Raw genomic sequence first — 24459 nt, forward strand, 5'->3', positions numbered from 1 at the left:
TTTTCCCCTTTCCATTCCCAGTGCTGTTATCTTCTTCTAGTCCGAGTGACCTAGACTCATACATATATGGCTAATTTAATGGTCTCCTCAGCTGTCTTCTTGCCCCCTTAAATACGCCCTACCCACTGCTGCCAGAAGAACCTTTCTAAAGCATTAGCTTTTGCATGAGTCACTGTATAAAAAGTTTGTCAAAAGTTCCACCATTTCTACCATGCAAAACAAGACCGAATGTACTCATCTTCCTAAATGTGTTTCTTTTCAACCTCATTTCTTTCAACTAAAGATATGCAAAACTGTATTCAAGAAAACTGTTCTAACATTATTTATTTTCTTAATATTAAAAAAATGTATTTCAAATATCTGTACCTTTTTACTTATAGAAAAGATCTATGATTTACTCATTAGTGTCTGACTATGCTATTTGCATAACTGAAACTCTATTTTTATGATGTTCACTACAGGAGGAATGAGTATATTTCTTTTTTTAATCTTTTTTTTTTTTTTTTTTTTTGTAAACATTCTGAGTTTCCAAATGGATCTCAAGCACCTTGGATGCAGGAACCTAGACAAATACTTCACTGTTACATCAACTTCTTCAAAAATTCTTCATCGTTAAAGATGAAAACAGTAATAATAAAAAAGAGAAATGAGAAATTGAAAGAGAAAGTAGGAGGTTCCTACCAGTTCATAAAATTAATATTTCAACAAATTCCTCTGTAACTGCCCTAAACTAGGCCAAATTAAATTCAGAAAGTTGACATATCTCTTTTTTAAAAATTTTGAATGTTTGTTTGTCAACTTTATTGCTAATTGCTAATTGCTTCTCACATCTCATTTATTTTTTACTTTCATATAGACTTTATATTGAGTGAATCATATTGAGGCCTTGGAACCAACATTTTAAACAATCTTTTAAATTCTAACCCTTAGATCAATGTTTTCAAGTGGTTATTGGGTACATTCCTTTTTTTTTTTGTCAGCTTGACTAAAGTTGAGGGCAAGATATAAACAATTTAAACACAACATCCACAGAAACATAATAAAAGGAAAAAATTAAAATATAAGCTAATGGGAGGCTTGCCACAAAATAGAGAAATGTAATCCACATTGAAAATGAGTCCAATTTTTGGTTAGTGAACCTTGCATTTATATTGATTTCCATCATAATTTTAAATAAAAAAATCTTAGGGAGTTTGGGATTGACTTATATTTAAATATAACACACTGTTATATTTAAAATGGAAAAACAACAAGGACCTACTGTATAGCACAGGGAACTCTGCTCAATATTCTGTAACAACCTAATTGGGAAAAGAATTTGAAAAAAAATAGATACATGTATATGTATAACTGAATCACTTTGCAGTATACCTGAAACTAACACAACATTTTTTATCAACTGTACTCCAATATAAATAAAAAGTTAAAAAAAATCTTTCAGATTATGTTTTTATCCAGTTATTATTAAAGCAAACCAAAAATTTTAAATTTAGTTTTAAATCATTTAAATCAGTGTTTAATAATGAGTTGCAATAAATATTAAAAAAACATGTTTGTTATAAATTAAAGTTTTACCTATACTCTATTACAACTATTAGTTGAAGCTCTGTGTAGAGGCTTCTTGGAACAAAGCAAACAAACAAATGGCAGTCTATTTTTTGCAAGGACTTTACTTGAAACTCAGGCTAATTAAAGATACAATTGCAATATAAGCTCTTTTTAAAAATTTGGATGTTACAGTAATTCTCTCTTTAGACTGTCATTATATGTTTAAATTGTGTTTAAAGCACATCATGATGTTCTAAATCTATGCAGTAGATCAAAGCTAAGCTCTCTCAAAATAAATCAGCTAATTTCAACATCAGATGTGTTTCTAGTTTGAAGGTTAAACTTCCAGTTTTAAGCTATCAAGGGACACTTAAATACTTTGACTCTAATCAACATAATATCATAGAATTCTAGATATGGAGTAGAACTTAGAGATATCTATTTCAACCCCCTCATTTTACATGGCTGCAGTATTCAGAGATTAAAATGGAGCTTGCCCAATGTCTCACAACATTTCTGATAAAGATAAGAGGCTAATCAGGTGTTCTGGCTCCTAGTTTAATTCTCTTTTCATCATAATCTTTTTGGGGGTGGACAGTAAGAATCAATTCTGTATCTCACTAGAGTCAAATGGAAGCCTCTTTGGGAGTTCTTTGCCCCGTAATTGAACTGAGGACAGACAGTAAATCAAATATCTGAAAAGAGACTGTAATACAGGACGTATAAAGAATTCTTACAACTCAACAATAAAAAGATACAGATATTAACTCAATTTAAAAATGGGTAAATATCTGAATAGACATTTCTGCAAAGAAGATATTCAAATGTTAACAAGCATGGGAAAAAGTTGCTCAACATCATTTTTCATTAGGGAATGAAAATTAAAAACACAATGTGACCATTCACACCCACTAGAATGGCTATAATAAAGAGGGTTAGTGAGGATCTGGAGAAATTGGAACCCTCATATATTATTTGTGGGGATTTTAAATATTGTAATTCCTTTGGAAAACAGCTTGGCATGCCTCAAAAAGCCTACTGCATCTATCTCACCTTTCACCGTGGCTCCAATGTAGGACAAGCACAAGTAGACTTCAGTTTTTATACAACCCAGGAATTGGGAGCTAGAGAGTGTGATGTGTGCCCATACCACCATCCAGTCTCTCTGCTCAAGACTTTATCTGCTCTAGTGATGTAAATAAGGGCAGGCCAGCAAGTAAGATAACTACTGTGATGTCCACTTTTGGAAGTAGATGTCAGTCTGTGCAGGAAAGGGTTAACTCAGCAGACTTGTGTTGCTCAAATCTGCACATTCCCAAGAAAGAGTGTCTTCAGGACTGGCTGTTGGCTCCTGGGAGGTGAGTGTTGAGTCCTTGGAACAGTCTACCTGATAAGAGTGTTTTTTTATGCCTAGAGGCATTGAGATTCTAGGTACAACTACATTTAGATAATTTATGATAGCAATGTGATTTATGGTGAATGCATGCTTTTGTCTCTGTGACTGGCAGCTGAGTAGCTAAGGTCAGCCCATGTAGACGCAGCATGTATACATGACTGACTCTTAGGACAAAACCTAAACACCAAGACTCTACTGAGCTTCCATGGTTGGCAGCACTTTGTGTGTGTTGTCACAGATCATTGCTGGGAGAATTAAGCATGTCCATGTGACTCCACTGGGAAAGGACACCTGAAAGCTTCTGCCTCGATTCTCCTGCCTTGATCACCTCATGCAACTTACCCATTAGCTGATTTTAATCTGTATCCTTTCACTGTCATAAATCATAATTATGAGTGTGACAACTTTTTAAAATCCCCTGAGGCCTTCTAGTGAATCACCAAACCTGAGGGTGCTTTGGGAATGCCTAACACACAGTCATTCCAAGGAATCTTCTTGAGCCCCTTTCTAAGGACAGAGAGGGCGGTGAACTGGATGTACAACAAATGACCCTCCTTTCTCAAAAATGAAGGTGTATACTTGTGAATTTGGGAGGACTAGTTCTTTCCATGAACAGCGAACATCACATTGCCAAGAATGGTAAGAAAATGGTTTTCTAGAGTGCTGGTGGTGATGCAATTTGGATGCAATATTGGAAATATATATATATATATATATATATATATATATATATATATATATGTATACATATTTTTCCTATGTTTCAATATTTTATTTCCTAGGCTTTAACCTAGAGGAACACTTGCATATGTTCAAGAGGAAATGTGCATTATTGTACATTATAAGAGCATTAAAAACCTTGGGAATAATAAAAATGTTTGTTACAAGGGGAATGGCTATTTAATACTACAGAACAGTTAAAAAATAATAGGATAGGGACTTCCCTGGTGGTCCAGTGGTAAAGAATCTGCCCTTAGTTGTGTCCCACAACTAAGCCCTCAGAACACAACTACTGAGCTCACAAGCCTCAACTAGAGAGTCTGCGTGCTGCAAACTACAGAGCCCACACACTCTGGAGCCTAGGTGCCACAAATAGAGAGAGGAAAACCCAAATACCACATCTAGAGAGAAGACTGCATGCCACAAGGAAAGATCCCACATGCCTCAACGAAGATCCCACCTGCTGCAACTAAGACCTGACGCAGCCAAAAATAAATAAGGATAAAAATAAATAAATAAATAAATAAATCTTTAAAAAATAATAGGATAAATCTTCATATTTTAGATTAAGAAAATTAGATAGTTGCTATAAGTGAATAGCCACAGATTCAGAACCCCTTGAATGAAGCAGGGCTGGGTCTCCTTGAGGAAGTACCCTGTTACAATGACAAAAATTTATACTGCTAATCTTTCTCCAGCCTTCCTGAAAGGGCCTATGGCCTTTTACCAGGATGACTGCGCACTGGGGAAGGGAAAACCATCAAACTTTTCAAGGATTACTATGCATCAGCTCTGACTTGATACTAATTTTACAGACCCACAACATCACTGTGGTCCACCAGTCAGAGTAGGGGTTTGTTTGTGGAGGTCAAGTGATCAGTGGAGTTTGGACTGAGGCCCATGTCACAGTGGGTCCAGCAGATCCCTGAACCCATTCTGGGATTATTTCCCAGTTCTGGAATGAATACTTGAGTAGTTATACTCAACAACTGACAAAAATCTCATATATATATATATATATATATATATATGTATGAGATTTATATATATATATATATATATATATATATATAAACACATAATATATATATACACACATACATATATACCTTCTAGGGCTATGTAGATATACATGAATCCTGAGAAAGGCTACCTCTGGGAGACTGGGGTTGATGAACAAAGCAGATATTAACCTTATATGTAATGCTTTTAATTTTGTATTACAAAAAAGTGTATTCATTATTAGACTTTTAATTAAAATTAATTATTTTTAAACTGAGGATCCTAAAGTGACTAGGGTTATTTAACTTGGGTAGCTGAAAGCCAAATGAGTTCTTAAAAATCATTTTAAAATTCATCCATTTTTATAGGAGTATATATAAATAATTCCTCATTATCACCCAGGTTACATCTCAAGGGTGTGGAAATAATTTTTGTCTTAAATACTGTATGTCAGATAGTATCATGAGCTTCATGAAGATGAATAGTAAAATAAATTGCTTATGAAAACTGGAATCCTCTTCTGTGGAAGTCCTTAAAAACACTCTTAATAGTCTGGAATAAGATAAGTATGTGGGCTTCCCTGGTGGCGCAGTGGTTGAGAGTCCGCCTGCCAATGCAGGAAACACGGGTTCGTGTCCCGGTCCGGGAAGATCCCACATTCCACTGAGCGGCTGGGCCCGTGAGCCATGGCCGCTGAGCCTGTGCGTCTGGAGCCTGTGCTCCACAATGGGAGAGGCCACAACAGTGAGAGGCCTGCGTACCACACACACACACAAAAAAGACAAGTACGTGTACTGAATGAATTGTTTTAGAATGGTGTACATTATAAATTGATGGACATTTCTAACCATTTCTTTTCAATATTTCATATGAAAAAACAACAACAACAAAAAACCCCAAAATCAACCAAAAGAAAAACATACCCTGAACCAGCATGGGGATCCAATCACACAGCCTTTCCAAGTAATTTTCATGAGCCCCCTTCCAAGGACTGTGGGGGTGAACCAGATGTCCAATGCCCTCCCCTCTCAAACAGGAAGACACCTGCTTGTGGCCTAGGGAGGATTGAAGCTAAGTGCATTGACCATCACCTATGAGACATTATTTGCATGACCATCTTGTGCTTTGCAATGATGACCTGATAATTGTTTTACTTGGCCAACTTTTCTATAACATTTTCTAAAACTCAACATAAATCCTGTAATATGTTAAAACTTAATAAAATGCACATTTATTCACAAAGGGTATACAGTCCAAGTGAAGTGCAAAATGGCAACGTAATAATTAAATCAACTTTCCAATGAAGAAATAGGAAAAACAAACTTGATACTAATATAGTTTTTAAAATGAAGATTAAAAGCCCATCCAAGTTGGTCAGCCTTTCCCAAGTGTTTTTTTTTTTTTTTTGGATGGTTAATAAATTTTATTGACTATGCTGTTTGGAGTTGCATGGAATGTTCCAGAAGTTTCACAGAGTCTGGACCCCACCACCGCAAACCTTCTTGGTCTACTTCCATGTTCTGGGGCCCAGAGGAATGTGCTTGGCTGTGATCTTCACTGAGAGAAAACAAACTTGAGAGATCTATGTCAAAGAGCCCATGAGAAAGATCCCAGATATCACAGACCACTAGTGCTTTTACAAGCAAAACCCAAAAGAACCCCAACCCCATTTGATCGAAACTTTGATAGAATCTTGCCCCAAGGACACTCTGTTATGCCCCAACTCCTTGGCTGAGAATCACCAACCTCTGTACATTTTACTAAGCTTCACTTCCTGTAGTTTGTGTTTTGAAAAGAACAGACTTACCCTCTTGTTTTCCAAATATGAAACATAATAACATTAAATGTTCTTTTTTAAAGTACATATGCCCTTCCCCCCAAACCAAGGTTCTGTGAGCCCAGCATGTCTGAACCAGAGTGGGCTTAAATCTCTACTACTGAATCATATGGTTACTGCAAAGCCATGACTAAGAGTTTGCCCCCAACCTCCAAGGCTAGAGAAAACAGAATCGTTCCCAAGACCAAGTTGCACTAGCTATGGGTTTATCCCAATTTATCCAAGGATCGCACACAAAAGATTGAGTGCAGGAACGGGTGATAATATTGCAAAGCACCTCTGGCTTTGTTTAGAACCTACTTAGGTCCTTACCCTTGTAGAAGAGCTCCTGCAAAGGTTTTCCTACCCCACAGCTTTACACTCAACAGTGCATGCACACTGAGTACCTGCCATCTCACAGCTAAGCCACACCCCACGTGCAGTGATTCATGGTTAAGAGAACTGGATTACCACAGCTCTAGCCAAGTGATAACCCACTGTACCAATTAGGAAAAGAGGGGAAAGATACCCCAGAAAAACCCTCAGCCAGCTCTGAATAAGGAAGCGTGTTTCCATCCTGTGCCTCCTGTCACTCAAAAGTCCAGTCTACTCAAACTCCCCCAATTCCCACAGCCTCAAGTAGCCATGTTTCAAGGACTTGGCTTGTAGGGCCTGCAATAAGCACTGCCAGAGAAACAGGAGGCTGGGCCACACTCAGGCAACTCACACTCCCAGTTTGTTGTTCTATTTCTGGGAAGGAAGGAGCTGCACAGTTAGCAATGGGTCTGGCTGGTCAAGGGATGACCAGGTGCCAGGACAAACCTGACTGTATTGGCACTATATCTATATCTATCTATCTATATCTATATCTATCTATCTATCTATCTATCTATCTATCTATCTATATATATATATATATTTTTTTTTTCTCTTCTCACTGCTGCAGCATGTGGGATCCTAGTTCTCCAACCAGGGATGGAACCTGTGCCCCCTGCAGTGGAAGCGCAGAGTCTTAACCACTGGACCGCCAGGAAAGTCCCTGGCATCATACTTCAATCATTGAGCCTATTAGAACATGGATAATCAAGTGTGACAAACCGAAAGAGAGCCAACGATTTGCTCCTCTGTCATCACGCCCACAGAGTACCTTCTCCGAGGTCATACATTACATAAGCATGGGCACAGGAAGGCTCATTCCTTACGCTCATGACCTTGCTTTCTTTCCCACTCCCACTCACCGCCAACACAAGGCAGAGTGGGGGTCTGACCACCAAAGAATGGCCACGTTCCCACAGATCACATCCTTACCCTACGCTGTGTCTCACCTGTGGCTTTGGGAACTCACAGAAAGACAAGTGTCTTATAACCCCAGAATTTTTCTTTTGGCAGTCACAATGAGTAACATTGCACGTTTCAAGGTTACAGAGGTGCCCCACGCTACACACGTGGGGCAGGAACAGACGAGTGTTGCTAGGAGGAAAGCCACAGGAAAAGCCACAGGAAAGCCACAGCAAGTGTTCCAGAAATTGACAACATCTGGAAGCAGGCACCCCAGGGCCTCCAGGAAACCCCTCCCTCTTGGGCTTTCGGGACTCCTCATTGGGGGCCTTTTTCTTGGGCATGGAGAAGCTTCCTTTTCTGGACCAGAGCGGTAGGGATGTGCAGGTCAATGGCTAAGCTGGCCGGGTGGGGAAGGGGAAGGGGAGAGCAGTTCCTTCGGATCCCAGCAGAGGTAGACAACGGTAGACGGTGGAAGGCAACGGGTTCAAGGTGACAGGAAAGGCCAATTCTTGGGGGCGGGGGGCTGCTCTCCTTCCCTCCGCTCTCCGATTAAAAACGAAAGCCCAGGATGATGAAGACTGCGCAGAACCAAGACGAAAGCCATCTCTCGGCTCTCGTCCCAGCGTAAGCCCTTCTTGGCCCGGTCCTCCTGCTGCTGGCGAAGAGCCTCCCGCCGGGCGCTCAGGCGCCGCTCGCGCTCCAGCTGCTCGCCGTCGTGAGCCCGGTAGGAGGCGTCAAAGTCGAGCGTGGTGCGGTTGGCTCCCGACGAGGCCTGAGCGCGGCCCTGGGTCACAGAGGCGGGCGGCTGGGTGCGCGGCGAGGCGGGGTCGGCGGCGGGCGTCTTGGAGGACCGGACCCCGGGGCCGCGCAGGTTCTCGTCGCTGAGCAGGCCGCGGTCCTACCTGCGACGCTGGGTGGTACTGCCCAGCACCACGTAGGCCTGGGAGATCTGCGTGAAGCGCTCGGCAGCCTCGGCGCTCCCCGAGTTGCGGTCCGTGTGGTAGAGGAAGCGCTGCCGGTAGTCAGCTGCCTTGATCTGCGCCTGCGTGGCCGTGGAGGGGACGCCGAGCAGCTCGTAGAGCGCCGTGCGCGAGTAGGGGCCGTCGCTCCGGGAATAAGCCCTCGCTTCCAGGCCCAGGCCCGATCCCGAGTTTGGTGGAAACCCCCGGGCCTGCCACACACTCCATAGTAACAGCCGCGACCCCCAAATGGTGTTTTGATCAAGCCCAGCGATATTTCCCATTCTACTGGAGTACATCTGTAAACAGGTCTCCACATCCAGGGAAAGGCCTGATTCCACCCACACAGTTTTGTAAACCTTCGGGATTCTACGTGTGGTATCCCTCAGTTATTAAATGGAAGCCTGTGTGCTTTTACTGTATCCTTGTCACTGTGTGGATTTCTCCACTTCAACATAAGGCATCATTTTGTCTTAGACAAGCAACAGCATCTTCTGATTTAAACTGCAAAATATAACAGATGAAAGAATTTACTAAAATAAGAATTGTGGGCCTTGAGAATCCTTTTTCATAACCCCCTCTAGGACACATCCACAAGTGGCAGCATGTAGCCCTGTTTTGGGTAGGCATCCATGTTTCTGTTTCAGAGGCAGTTTTGTACTAGTAACAGCTGCAGCTTAAAAGGAGGAAGCTCACCCACACATAAACCAACCCTATCATTTTACTTAGTCAATATTCCTACAAGAAAAAATTAATTTTGTTGGTATGTGACTACAGACTCTAAACAAAACCCCTTATAAACAATCAGACCTTGTGAGGTTATGAAAACTTATTTCTAAACCTGAATAGTTTAATCAAATAACATTCCAACCTAGAACACTCATGGAAATATTATGTATTAACTCTTCATCTTTTATTCTGGCAAAACAAAACTCTGCTGTTGAGAACTTATTTCTCTTAACTCAGAGGTAAGTCCCTAGATAATTACAATGTCACTTGAGTTTCAGAGCTCTAGTCTGACACTTAAAGCTCCCCAAAGACAAAGTCTGAATAGTTGTTTCAAGTGCTTCTTGGACTTGAAGTTGTGGCATTAGAGACCCAGGAAATATTTATTTCAGGTAGGAATGAGTCAAGGTGGTATCCTATAAGACATTTAAAGAATGCTCTATTTATTTATTCACACTTTCATGTCTGGGAAATCTTATTTCCCTTACACATGCATCAGGGAAAATTTATATTTGATAGAGTTTAAATATTTTTGAAAGGTTAATTCGTTTTGAAACAAAGTGATAAATATTTCATTCTGTACAGTTTTATTCAAGGATGACTGGAATCACCTACATCTCCTGATATAAGATAAAAATGATATGTGGAAGCATCCTGTTATCCACAAACAGCTTCCTGTCTGTATAGCTGCGAGTTCTGATTTGACTGACTTGGCTTGATGCTACTTGAAAATAAAGGTTCAGCTCCTGCCTGTTCATACCTATTCCCTCTTAGAACCATCAATCAGGTCTTCACTAGCAGAAGTTCAGAAAGTCATTGAATTTATATTGTTGATTTCAACAACAAGTTACCAAAAAGAGTGGATGCAGATAAAACTGAGATAGCTATTATATAGGGCAGAAGTCCTAAATATTTTTGAAAGATTATACATATGGTATCACTCAGTTATTAGATGCTTTATCTTTTCCTGTCATGATGATAAATTTTCCCTAGTCCTATGTAATACACTATCTCTTACATTAGACAAATGAAGAATCCTGCTCAGTATATTTCTCCAAGAGGTCACCAGCCAGCTGTACCCCGTTCGTTGCCTGAAGATACACATTAAAAATGAGCTAGAATTAGCCTCAGTGAAAAACAAACACTGATCTTCACTTTATACCATGTGTTTTTCTTGATAAAATGCCTTGTATGAAAACATTTTCACAACCAGCTCTGATAATGTAGATATAAATTAACATTCTCACATCTTTCCTTCATTCAAGCAGTTTTACTTCTATCACTGACTATGCTCCTGGTTGGAGACGGTTTGTAATCACTAAAATCTCTTTGAAGATGTTCGGTTGTAATTTTGCCAAACATTGTGACAAAATTAGACACATTTCAGTTCAACTTTATAAGTACCATGTGTCATTTTTCTAGCCATAAAGAGCCTTAATATGGCATCTATATTGCAAATCTCAGGGTGACTGGTTGGTCTGGCTGAAACAGCCTAGAGAAACATGCAGAACTATTTAAGAATCTAAACTGTTAGCAGGAAGCTGTCAAGGAAGAGTTGAGGTGACCTCATTGCTTTAGTTAGTGGCAACAGGATTTTAAAAAGAGGTCAGGGTTAGGTTAAAAGTAATAGATAAAGATAGTGTCTTAGGGGAGAATTTGTATATATGAAGATGCTTTTCCTTCAAATCTATTCTGGTATATGTCACTGCCTTCAATTTCATGTGTCATAGCTTACATTTCCATTTTCTGTCAAAAATCATGATGCTAAACATAGTAGTATATGTTGGCAACCAAAGGACCAGCACTGAGTGGCTGTATTTAAACAGTGGTCAGAAACCTTCAGATTCCATTCCTTCTGTGTCTCACACCCTGAGATACAACCCAGTTCCCCAAGGAGAGCCAGGTGGCTGCTACAGCTGCAGGTCTAATCATTGAGCAAGAAAGCACCATGACCTGCTGACAGCTGCAGAAGGAATGTTGCTAATTCTCTCTCTACTATTCTGGAAGTGAAACTGAGGTAAATCCTGGTCCAAACAGCATTGATCCCTACTGCTCCTTTTTCCCCTTCCTTCGGACCTCCTGGGACATCAGAACATTTACCATTCACGTTTCGCCACATCAAACTAACTAAGTCATCAAAGAGACATTGGATCAATACTGGAGCAATGTAAAGAAAGGTAAGCAAATCAAAATTTCACTGACATAAGGGGTATCACATCTCATATTTTATAGCAGTGCATGAGAAACTCTAAACTGTCAAAGAAACTTCATCCTGACACTGCTACCAGGTCAGTTTTGCCCCATGATGATTTATATCTCAGTACCTTTGCAAGCACTTCTGTTTGGGTTGGTCTGCTCTTAATGTCTTTGGGCATTATTTCAGGATAAAGTGATTCACTCTAAAGAAAACCGAGTATCCCTCTATTGGAAGAGAGTTATTTTTCAAGTTTAATAATTATACATTTTCATCAGATGAAAACTGAATATTTGTTTTCTGTTTGCAAGGTGGCTCACACTTACCTGGTATGAAGCTATGAAGGGTTTCATAATAGCAACCAGATCTGAGATAATTCATATTCTCAGAGAAGTTCATTTTGTACTATATAACAGACATAAAAAAGGCACACAATACTAAATTAATTTGGGTTTGATGAAATAAAAATTGTATTCTGTACCAGCTGGATCCTGGGAAGTATGAGTATTTAATCCTATCCTCATTGATTAAACTCTGCTGAATCAGTAGTTCTGAAGAGACACAACTTGCACACAGTAATAGATAAAAAGTCTCTTGATAATCAGCGTGCCTGATATATATATATATATATATATATATATTTTTTTTTTTTTTTTTTTTTTTTTTTTTTGCAGTATGCGGGCCTCTCACTGTTGTGGTCTCTCCCGTTGCGGAGCACAGGCTCCAGACGCGCAGGCCCAGCAGCCATGGCTCACGGGCCCAGCCGCTCCACGGCATGTGGGATCTTCCCGGACCGGGGCACGAACCCGTGTCCCCTGCATCGGCAGGCGGACTCTCAACCACTGCGCCACCAGGGGAGCCCCCGTGCCTGATACACCTTGCCACAAAATTTTTAAACCTAAAAAAACACAAAACAATAAAAAATCATTTTAGCCTCTGTTGGTACAAAATGTTGTGCTATGATTCAGTGCAGTACAGTATAGTTTCCCAGCATGTATTCTGCAAAACAGATATCTAGTGAGAAGTGTTCTGTGGTCAAATAAATTTGAATGATGTAGAATGAGCACAGTTAAACAGATGTTTCAGAGCTGCACTTTCTAGAGACTTTAATAAGGATACAAGCATAGAGATTCACCAATAGGAGGTATAGAGCATATAATATTTTCCAAATTCAGTTAGTCACAATACCACTACTGCTTTTCCCAAAGCAGAGCATTTTGTGCAAATGGGTATCTTTCCCCCACCGCAGGAGCTCTTTGTGTTTTTATTTAAATATATGTAATTTGTAGGAATAATTATTCGCAATGCACATTTATTGTGATCCTTGAAAATGAATAAACTATAACTCAACTTGATGTGATAACTACTATTTGTCTGCAGTAGAAAAAAAAAATGAAAGCACAAATTGGCATGTAAAACCATTTACTAAGGGCAGCACAGGTAAATGACTATAAGAGTTCAATTTCCTTTTTTTGCATAGAGACTTTCTGATGAACCTGCTTTGATTTCTAACACATTTAAACATTTCTTTTTTATATTTTAATTTATTTATTTATTTATGGCTGTGTTGGGTCTTCGTTTCTGTGCGAGGGCTTTCTGTAGTTGCAGCGAGCGGGGGTCACTCTTCATTGTGGTGCGCGGGCCTCTCACTATCGTGGCCTCTCCTGTTGCGGAGCACAGGCTCCAGACGCGCAGGCTCAGTAGTTGTGGCTCCTGGGCCTAGTTGCTCCGCGGCATGTGGGATCTTCCCAGACCAGGGATCGAACCCAGGTCCCCTGCATTGGCAGGCAGATTCTCAATGACTGCGCCACCAGGGAAGCCCTCTAACACATTTAGATTACAAAATTTTCTACAGAAAAATACTAGACAAAACATATAAACCACATAGCTCTTATCATGAGCAGTTGTTCAGGTACCAGTTCTGTTTTAATGGAACAGTGTGTTAAACAGTATGTGGGAGGGAAACTGATGCCAAATAAAATATCTTTGACCGTTCATAAGGCTATCAGAGAGTTTTGCAAAAGTTTGTAATTTCCAGGATAGAAAAATAGGTACAAAGAATTTTAAAGAGTTGGGTATAATTTGAAATTTATTTTTCCATTGATTACATTTCTAAACTCCCTTTAATTTGTTCATGCCAAATAAAAAGTAAACAATCCCTTTTGATGCTTCACAATAAAAAATTTAAAAAACACACACACACATAATTCATTATGACATCAATTTTGGTAAATATTAATTCTAGACAATAATGCTTCTTTGGGGGGTGATGAAACCATCAAGAAGTTATGTTTTGAAATCAGTTAATATAATTTTAAATTGTCACTTTTTAGAGTCCATAGCTGTTACACAGTTGAAGAAATAAGAGGAAGAAAGTGAGTCTATATGTAGCTTTGGAAATCTTAGTATTTTGAAAAATGTTTACAGTACTAAAAGACAGACAAAGATTTTTCCTGAAGAGTTCTGAAAATGGACGCAGGTCAGAGAGGGATTCTGGAACTAAAAAGCCCTTATAAAACTCCAAAATTATGAGCATCTGGTTCTATCCAATTCCTGTGAAGTGGAGTGCTCTGGTTCAAGAGTTTTCTTGTCATGCAGTCAAAGGACGGAAACATTAAGATTGCAGATGTAGAGTGGTGACACACTGTAATTTCATACAGATCATAAGATGGTTTGGTGACATAAGAATTACTAGACCATGAGGCCTGGGGTCCATGAAATGGATTAAAGCTTTATTGCTCTTTGGAGTTCTGACAATGACAAATGCTCTCTCTCATGCTGGGATTATCTTGTCTGAACTTTTGTTTCCTTAGTTTCAGGTTTCACTTTTTCCTTGACCATCTTCTAAGATCCCAAATAACTTCCGTGTTTTCTGTTATTGGAAGACATTTAGAAACACCCCCTTGTCTTAGGCTTTCGTCTCTGGCATCATATCCATGCATAAGTCATTTTTAATTTCCAGTATCCTGATGAAGGTTTTGAATGATAGACTTAATAATGTGATCACATGACCTAACTCCAAACTCCTATTCAAAACATGAAAGAAAGGAAAAAAATGAAAACAATGAGACAGAATTTTTTTTTTTAATGAGAGAGAATTTTGAAAGAAAAATTCAGGCACAAAATGTTATGAGTATTAGTTAATACAGTTATTCAATTGCTGGCATCAATAAGCATTTTTTTTTTTTTTTTTTTTTTTTTGCGGTACGCGGGCCTCTCACTGTTGTGGCCTCTCCCGATGCGGAGCACAGGCTCCAGACGCGCAGGCTCAGCGGCCATGGCTCACGAGCCTAGCCACTCCACGGCATGTGGGATCTTCCCGGACCGGGGCACGAACCCGTGTCCCCTGCATCGGCAGGCGGACTCTCAACCACTGTGCCACCAGGGAAGCCCAATAAGCATATTTTAAGTTTTTAAGAATGAGTCAAGGATATGTTATCTCACATGATATGTGTCTTTTCTACCATAATACTCATATAGACACACATGAAGACTTTCACACATAAGATTTCTGATTTAAGTTGGAAATGAAGAATTTAAGTACATTTCAAAAAGTGTTTTGCAAATGTATTAATTTTTCTTTATTGAAACGAAAAAGGTGGCACATAGAAAAAGAAGAGATTTTCTTTTTTTTTTCTTTTGACTCAGAAACGGATGGAATTTTCTCTCTTCCTCTCATTCTGTCTTTGTCATTATCATGCATTGTGAAAACACTACTTCTGGTAAAGTTAAGTGGGTGAACTATTTAATGCAAAAGGAGTTATATAGTACAACAATTCAACAAAAATCGAGGACATTAACATTCAGTGTTTTTCTAGTACTTGATAAAACGTGTGTGAAAATCTTGCAGATGGAAACACATTAAGGTATTACTTATTGCTAAAAATTTCCAGAAAGCAGGATTGGAAATTTTCTTCTAAAAGCTTTACTTCCCAACAGAGTTTCAGACTGCATTTGAATGTATTTTAATGCATTTATGCTTTAAAATTTTTAATAATTGAAGAGTGGTAGGTATGAAATAAACTAACTCACCTGTTAGTTTTTCTGTTCTTCAAAAAATGCAAAACAACAATAGTATAACCTACCAACAAAATAGAAGTTATATCAGTTGGCACAGCAAAGTGGCATAAACGGCAAAGTGGCATAAACATTGTTTTTGGGAAGGCAGAGAGAGAGGTCAGCAAAAATGACTCCTTTTTCAGGTAGAATGTAGATTTTTAAAATTTTAGAGTAGAAATTTCCTGTGAATTGCGATTCATTATGAGGGGAAATTTTTAAGAATAAGGGGGGGATAGTTTCAAAATGGCGGAGGAGTAAGAAGTGGAGATCACCTTCCTCCCCACAAATACATCAGAAGTACATGTGGAACACTCCTATAGAACACCTACTGAACGCTGGTAGAAGACCTCAGACTTCCCAAAAGGCAAGAAACTCCCCACGTACCTGAGTGTGTGGCTGACAGGGTCCTGGTGCTCCGGCTATGTGTCAGGCCTGAGCCACTTAGGTGGGAGAGCCGAGTTCAGGACATTTGTCCACCAGAAACCTCCCAGCCCCATGTAATATCAAACAGTGAAAGCTCTCCCAGAGATCTCCATCTCAACACTAAGACCCAGCTCCACTCAACTACTAGCAAGCTACAGTGCTGCACACCCTATGCCAAACAACTAGTAAGACAGGAACACAGCCCCACCCATTATCAGAGAGGTTGCCTAAAATCATACTAAGGTCACAGACACCTCAAAACACATCACCGGATGCAGTCCCGCCCACCAGAAAGACAAGATCCAGTCTCACCCACCAGAACACAGGCACCAGTCCCCTCCACCAGGAAACCTACACAACCCACTGAACCAACGTTACGCACTGGGGACAGACACCAAAAACAACGGGAACTATGAACCTGCAGCCTGAGAAAAGGAGACCCCAAACACAGTAAGTTAAGCAAAATGAGAAGACAGAGAAATACACAGCACATAAAGGAGCAATGTAAAAACCCACCAGGCCAAAAACAAATGAAGAGGAAAACATGACATTCAGGGTTTTAGAATGAAAGTCAAAATGTCCCTCAAACCTACATCTCCATTTGTTTCTTCTCTAAAAATGGATGGCTTTCTTGAGCAAGCTGACATTTGTACCCTGAAAGTTCTTAGTCAAAAGGTATCTTCTACATTTCAAAATGTAGTTTTCGTAGTAAAAGGAAAGCTGAGAAACATTAAAAAATTTATGACAAGCGTAAATATGTTATAGACTACATTATGTATCATTGCATTTTTTTTTAATGGGCAGAGTATTTTATTTTTTTTGGCTGCGTTGGGTCTTCATTGCTGAGCGTGGGCTTTCTCTGGTTGTGGCGAGTGGGGCTACTCTTCATTGTGGTGCACGGGCTTCTCATTGCAGTGGCTTCTCTTGTTGTGGAGCATGGGCTCTAGGCACACGGGCTCAGTAGTTGTGGCTCGCCCTCTCTAGAGTGCAGGCTCAGTTGTTGTGGCGCATGGGCTTAATTGTTCCACAGCATGTGGGATCTTCCAGGACAAGGGCTCAAACCCATGTCTCCTGCATTGGCAGGAGGATTCTTAACCACTGTGCTACCAGGGAAGCCCTGTACCATTGCATTTTAATGGAATTTCTAAGAAAGGAAAAATCTATAGAGATAGAAAGCAGAACAGTATTTGCTTGGGTTTGGGATTGGGAGTTGGGAACTGCAAAAGGGTACAAGAGAAATTTCTGAAGTGAGGAAAGTATTCTAAAAACTGGATAGTAGCGCGATTATAAATATTTACTAAAAATCATCAAAACTGTACACTTAAAATGGGTGAATTTTATAGTATTAAATTATATCTCACCTATGAGATATAAAAACAAGTCATGAAGAACCTAGGGGTAAGATGGGAATAAAGACACAGACCTACTAGAGAATGGACTTTAAAATATGGGGAGGGGGAAGGGTAAGCTGCGACAAAGTGAAAGAGCGGCATGGACATATATACACTACCAAACGTAAAATAGATAGCTAGTGGGAAGCAGCTGCATAGCACAGGGAGATCAGTTCGGTGCTTTGTGACCCCCTAGAGGGGTGGGATAAGGAGGGTAGTAGGGAGGGAGACACAAGAGGCAAGAGATATGGGGATATATGTATATGTATAGCTGCTTCACTTTGTTATAAAGCAGAAACTAACACACCATTGTAAAGCAATTATACTCCAATAAAGATGTTAAAAGAAAAAAAAACAAGTCACAGTGCAGAACTATTTTTGCATTTGGGGAATATCAATATCTTCACATCAGTGATTTAAATGTACCAATTTTGGCCTTTGCTCTATTTATGAATCTAAACTCTTGAGAACAGTCTGTCATTATTGTTTCTATATCTTCCTCTCAAACTGTCAGTACCTAAAAAAGTAGATTCCTCCACCAGAGCAGGGACTCTCTGTATCTGTAGTGTATTACACACAGTACCTGGACACCCATAGATACTCAATAATATTTCTGTTGAGAAAATATGCATTTTGAAGGGTAAATACAAGCACTAGGAAGAGTAAATAAATATCAATATTTCCAACTCACTAGTCAATATGCTTTCACTTAGACCGTCTAAATATATTCAACTCTACTGTTTGGAATTATTTGGAAACATAGTTGAACACTGCATTTAGCAATAAATGAGACTAGTGACAATTTACCCTTGAGAAAAACAAACGAAGACTAAAGTTTGCAATGTAGTTTACATTAACTCAGACATTTTCATTACTCAGGATTTTTTTCAATAAAGTTTATCTTTGCATCAACAAAGAAAGGGTATCTTTTACAAATTATAAAGTGAAATCAACAATATACAATGTAATTGATTCAATAACTTTGCATATTTTAAATTTCCTTCTTAGTGGTTGTGAGAGTTTCAATATTATCATTGTCCTTCCTATTTAATATTACAATATCTGTTTAAAAGTGATTAAAATTTGATTTTGATTAAATGCTTATCATATATACTTATGATTAACTTATGATGAACATCTCTAAAGGAGGAAGAGCTAGAATTTCGATATAGAACTATCAACATTTTGTGTTGTTAACTTATGAGGCATGTGGACATTTTGGATAGATTCATTAGGAATATTCTCAGATAAATCTAAGAGATTTCAATCTGAATCATATTACTTATAATAAAATATTTGGAAAAGTAACACATACAATTCAGGGAATACAAATTATAACCAAAACACGTAATTGAATACAAAAGTGAATTGCATTTAGAAATTGTAGACAATCTGTACAGTATTGAAAATCTGCAATTTGGAATATTTTAGGCCCTGCGTATGGCTGACACTCAGTGAATATGAATAGAAATAAGGAAAAAGGAAGGGAAGGAGAGAGGAAGAAAAGAAATAAAGAAGAAAAGAGAGAGAAAGGTAAAATACAGACTCATCCATGTGTTTTTATTAGGAAGGAAAACAGTGGAACCCCCAGTAAAGCTGTGTATGGCCAACTTCATGATAAAAAACATGCTATTAGCTATATCATTAAGTGATGCAAAGATCCCTTGAAGGCAAAAATAGGGACTGAGATAGATGTCCTTAATCTTGAGAGTTCATACAAAAACGTGCTCCATATGGTTCAGTACACAAGATGTATGGCTGAACTGGCCCAGGAACAAGAGGAATGAATACACAGCTAGCAGTGGAGAAGAGGAAAGAGCACAGGATCAGTGTCATTTTGATAATAGTGTTGATAGTATAACAGCTAATGAGAGCAGATCCACTAACAATGGCACATCTGTACATACAGGACTGAGTTTTTTACTTTTAAGTAGTGTTTTATAACCATGTAAATTTCAGTTGCTGCATACTCATAAAACTAAAGAGGAGGCTTTTTCAAACCTCATCTTTTGATGTGTGTGCCCATATCTTTACTAAGGGTAGAAAAAAATTGTTAAAATTCGTTTTAGAATGAAAAGAAGAAATTGCATTCAACCCTTTAGGAAACCGCCTGTCTTCTGCACATGTCTAAGTATCAAGTCAATGTACTCTAGTTCTGTTATGAGATCAACTCCAGAGATCTGCATCTAACATTTTAATCTAATGCTTCCTGAAATAAGCAGTTACTGTTAAGAAAACCAATAAAAGCGACTTTTGCCCACAATTTAATAAGGAGATTTCCACCATGGGTAAACAAATACAATCACAAAGCTACACAGGCTACAACCTTGCATAAGAGCCATATTTTCTTCTCTAACAACCACACTGAATCAAACAGCTGGCCAACTTTTTTCCATGCACTTACTCTGCAGGATCAAATAGTTCTTTTAATCAGAATACAAATTTGCTGAATGAATCAGGTCTTCTCAGAGCCTCACATTTTTTCTTTTAATTGTTAAAAGGTGTTGGAAACATTTTCAACCATTTCAGACTAAATCTAATAATTTATGTGTCCTACATAGCAGGAAACTATGCTCATGGAGTGGCCATTTACCACACTTAACATCTCCTCATTTTAAACAACATTTCCAGGCCTCTAAGTGTTGTAATCCACTGTAAACCAGGAATATATGGCCTATAATTTAATACCAGGAAACGGAAATTGAGTTTTTTATTATTTAAGTTGGGACTGAAAATTAGTTTCCATAGAAAGTCAAAATATTCTATTTCACTGAAGGACGCTTTCTACCTTATATACTTTTTATTATTACACACTTCAAATGTCAAAAACAAAAGTCATTTTATTAACAATGAGAAATAGGAGAAAGCTTGTTCTGTATTTTGAAAATAATTATTGATCAGTTTTAATGTAAAAAGTTATTATCAGAGTTGACCAAACATTTAACAATGGTTCCCAAATGTCTTCCCATAATTTACCTTTTGTGCTCACTTCCTGCAGAGTTCAATTTTGGTGAACATAAATCCTAAAACCAGGCTTTTCACTGGACCAAAGTAAGTAAATAGGGAAAAGAAAAGTGCTTTTTGAGTAGGTAAACTAATGAAAACACCTTACCTATAATATTCCATTTTATTTTTCCAACTCTATTAGTTTGATATAATTATTTTATATACATGGTGAATAAATTGAATCTCTAGAATTCAGCCAGCACTGAGTTCATCTAATAAAAATACCTAAGGGTCTTGAAGTCAGGTTTGTTTGACTCTAAATCCTGATTCCTTTCCACCACAGTACTGTTTAACAAGCATAACAGGAAGTACTTACAGTGACATATAATATCTGATGATATTCATGTTTATTCACTTATCCATTCAAAGTAGTCACTTTTAAAAACTCTTTAGTGTTCAAAATACCTGGGAACATATAAATAAATCTTTTACCCAATCCTCCAGAACTGCAATAACTAAGGGTGTCCTTTAGACTGTCTCAGAATGTAGAAAACTAAGAAAAATGCAGTTTACTCAATGAATGTGGGTTTATTTAATGATACATGGATTGTGGGAAGAGCAAATCATCTTAGCATCTGAACTCTACAAGAGTCAAAAAGGACTAACATTGTTTTTGGCTTCAGCATTAACTTCAACATTCTTCTTCACTACATTCTTTTCCTTTCTATATCACCAACATGTCCAAGGGCCTGAAATCATGCCTGACACAGAGTAGGTAGCCTAAAACAAGCAAACAAGCCAAAAACACAGTATTTGTTGCTTAAATGCATGGACTTTTTGTCTTCTGTTAGTACTGATAGATAACTCAGCTAATTTCATGCTTTTGTTTTTATTGTCTCAGTTGTTCAGTGATCTACAACCAAGTAAACAAACCACAGATGTGAGCTTACATTACAGCAGTGGTTTTTACAAAATTTAAAGAAATTGATACCTTTATTAATATAGTAAAAATATAAAAAATACAAAAAATAAATGAAGATGCTTTTTTTGGAAGAGGAAAGAATTAGCAGAATTTCTCCCATGTGTCAAATAATCCAGAATTATTACAAACAGTCAAGAGGGGCCTGAACTGTTTTCAATTAACTCCTTATACTCTGGACAGGCCAGTTCAAAAAACTCTGCTCAGTACCATGAATAATAAATCATCTTTAATATTAATTCCTATAGAAATATATGACCATCTCAAAAATTATTTTACCTCATATACATACCTATATACATACATATATATTCATTCTTTTCCACTTAAAAAACCAGTACATGTAGCAAGAACATATGGGGTTTTCTTTCATATGTAGCACTATAACTTTCAAATGATAATAAATGTAGAATACTGAATTATACATTGTACTAAAATACTGAATATTTATCACATATTAAAGAATGTTAGAATATGAAGGACCTATAGAAAGCATCTAGACGAATTTTCATTTCATATAGGTAAAAAAAAAGATACGTTTGTTCACTTAAACATTATCAGAATTTATATAAATGTTCAGAGTTACAAATGTTTATTATACTACTTTGAGCAACTGCTAAGAAAATTATACAGTGTTATACTCAAAAACATTAAAAAAAAAAACCCAAAACGTAATTCTAACTAAAATACTAAGTTATAAGAAGGCAAGAAAAGAGAAAGAGCAGAATGAGAACAGTGAGAAAACTCATAAAAAAAAATAGTAAATTGGTAGACTTAAGTCAAAATATAATTAATTTACAAATAAGTTATCTAAATACACCAACTAAAAGACAGAGACTGGCAAAGTGGATACTAAATCAAGACCCAACTCTATGGAGTTTACAAAAAATTTACTTCAAATATAATGACACAGATATGCTATTAATAAAATGATTAAAGAAAATATATTACACAAAAATTGATTTTAAAAAAACAAGAGTAACTAATTTTATATCAGATAAAGTGACTTCAGACCAAAGAAAATTAGTAGGGTAAAAGAAAGTTATTGCTTGATAATAAAAGGATCAATTTACCAAGGAGACATAATTATCATAAATGTGCCTGCACCAACAACAGAACTTCTCAATACATGGAGCAAAAATGGATAGAACTGAAAGAAGAAATAAGAAAATTCTTGATTATAGTTGGGGACTTCAAAACCCCACTCTAGGCAATGCAAAGAGAAATAGACAAAATTGAGCAATAATATAGAATATCTGAAAAGCACTAATAACCAACAAGATCTAATACACATTGATAAAAAATACTCCACCCAATGACAGCATTCTATTGAAGTGTCCATGGACCATTTACCAAGATGAACCATACCTTGGGTCATGAAAGAAACCTCAACAAATTTAAAATAATATAAATCATATAGTGTATATTCTTTAATTATTATAGAATCAAATAAGAAATCAATGGCAGAAAGACAGCAGGAAAATCATTTGAAAATTAAACAACATACTTTTAAATCATTCATGGTTAAAAGAGTAAGTCTCAAAGGAAACAACCTATACATGGAATTGAATGAAAAGTAAAATAAAATGTATCAATATTAATGAGATGTGCCTAAAGTAATGATAAAAGAAATTTATAGAACCGTATTTTTATTTTAAAGGGAAGGAAAGACTTCAAATTAATAATCTAAGTTCTTAGTTCAAGAAACTAGAAAAAGAAGAGCAAAAAAACAAAAACAAAAACAAAAACAAAAAACTCCAAAGAAAGTAGGAGGGAAGAAAAAATAAAGAGAGAAAATACCAATGAAAACAAAAATAAAAAAACAATAGATAAAATCAATGACACAAAAGGTGGTTCTTCCCCAAAAAAGCAATAAACATGTTAAACTTCTAGAAAGACTAATGAAAATAGTAAAGATGCAAATCATAAATATTAGTAATAAAACAACTAGTATCCAGACCCCATACTTATTAGAAACAAGAGAATACTACAAACTACTTTACACTCATAAATGTGACAACTCATTAAAATGGGTACATTTCTCAAAGACTGCAAATTACCAAAGCTTAACAAAAGTGAGGTAGATAAACTGAATAGTCCCACAACCATTGAATAAATTGAATTAATAATTTAAGATCTGCAGAGAAATAAATTTCCAGGCCTAGATAATTTCACTGGAGAATTATATGAACACTTAAAGATGAATTAATATGATTTTATACAATCTTTTCTAGAAATGAAAGAGGAAGAAATAATCTTCAACTTATTTTTTGAAGCCTTACCCCAAAAGCCCAACAAAAAAATTAGAGAAAAAATAAAGAAGTGAAAGAAAGGAAAATACATCTACGTGTGTCTCATGAACTCAGATGCAAAATTCTTGACCAAACCTTAGTGTTGAATCCAGCAATGTATTAAATAATTATATCCCATGAACAAGAGAGATTTGTTCAAGGTATGAAAAGCTGGTTCAATATTCAAAAATCAATCAGTAAAATCACCTATAAACAGGCTAAAGAAGAAAATCACATGATCCTACCAACAGAAGAAAAACAACACTTGAAAAATTCTAACACCTTTTTCTGAAAAAACTCAGAAAACTAAGAGTAGAGAAGTTCCTCAACTTGATAAAAAGTACCACAAAAAATTTTACAGCTAACATCATACTTATGATGAAAGACTGAATACTTTATCCCTAAGATTGGCAATAAGGCAAGGATGCTTACTCACCACTCTTATTTACCATAGTACTAGAATTGTAGCAAGAAAAATGAGGAAGGAAAAGAAATTAAGGACATATAGATTGGAGAGGAAGATATAAAATTGTTATTGTTACTATTTTTAGATGACATGATTATCTACAGTCCAAAGCATATATAAAAAGTTAAAACTTAGCAGTAATAAATGAGTTCAATAAGGTAGCAGGATATAAAATCAAAACAAAAAAAGAATCATTTTCTAGAAACCAATAATTAACATCTGGAAATGAATTAAAACCAAATTATCATTTATATTTGTGCCA

The 24459-nt window shown here is 37.2% G+C and overlaps 1 pseudogene across 1 annotated transcript; it reads right to left on the bottom strand.

Moving 5' to 3' along the window:
* Window positions 1-8312: 8312 nt before the first annotated feature.
* LOC309806544 (dnaJ homolog subfamily C member 30, mitochondrial-like) lies at window positions 8313-9006 on the bottom strand (annotated as a pseudogene). Its single transcript has one exon. The product of its transcript is annotated as a dnaJ homolog subfamily C member 30, mitochondrial-like (transcript).
* Between the last annotated feature and the right edge of the window lie 15453 nt (window positions 9007-24459).

Source organism: Mesoplodon mirus (assembly GCF_964341445.2).
Source record: "Mesoplodon mirus genome assembly, chromosome: 6".
Classification (NCBI taxonomy): domain Eukaryota; kingdom Metazoa; phylum Chordata; class Mammalia; order Artiodactyla; family Ziphiidae; genus Mesoplodon; species Mesoplodon mirus.